We start from the raw sequence: 558 nt of genomic DNA on the forward strand, positions 1-558 counted from the left end.
AGAATGTATAAAAATAATATTTAATAAATCGAATTAGTTTATTATGTTTTAAAGTGTCAATAAACTATTATAAATTGATTAATTGGTTTATTATTTAGTAAAGTGTTAATAAATAATTAGAAATTAATTAGTAGGACTAATTAATTATGATAAAAGAATTATATTAACTATTTAGAGATAATTAATGGATAATTCTTATAGATATTTATAAGGATTATATTAAACATATAATTGGACAATCCTTATATTTAAATAAGGAAACTTTTAAATTTAACTTAAGGATCCTACATGTATATAAAGAGGTAAAGACCAAGAAAACTTAAGACCACCTGAAAACCCTAAGGAGCCGCCCTCCTCTCTCTTTACCCTTGTAGTTGTTACAGGTTTCTAAAGTAACCTACTCCTAGTAGAAATTAATCAAGGGTCCGAGCAAAGGTGTTCTGTCTTGCTTGGTTGATGAGGGGTGCAATATTTTTAAAGGGGTTCTTTTTTGGGCCATAACATCCATTTTTTCCTATCATAAGGTAACCCTAAAACATTTATTTTAGGTCAAGTAAT

The sequence above is a fragment of the Lactuca virosa genome, chromosome 6 (genome assembly GCF_052849685.1).
Source record: "Lactuca virosa cultivar CGN04683 chromosome 6, Lactuca_virosa_CGN04683_v6, whole genome shotgun sequence".
In the NCBI taxonomy this organism is placed as follows: Eukaryota; Viridiplantae; Streptophyta; class Magnoliopsida; order Asterales; family Asteraceae; genus Lactuca; species Lactuca virosa.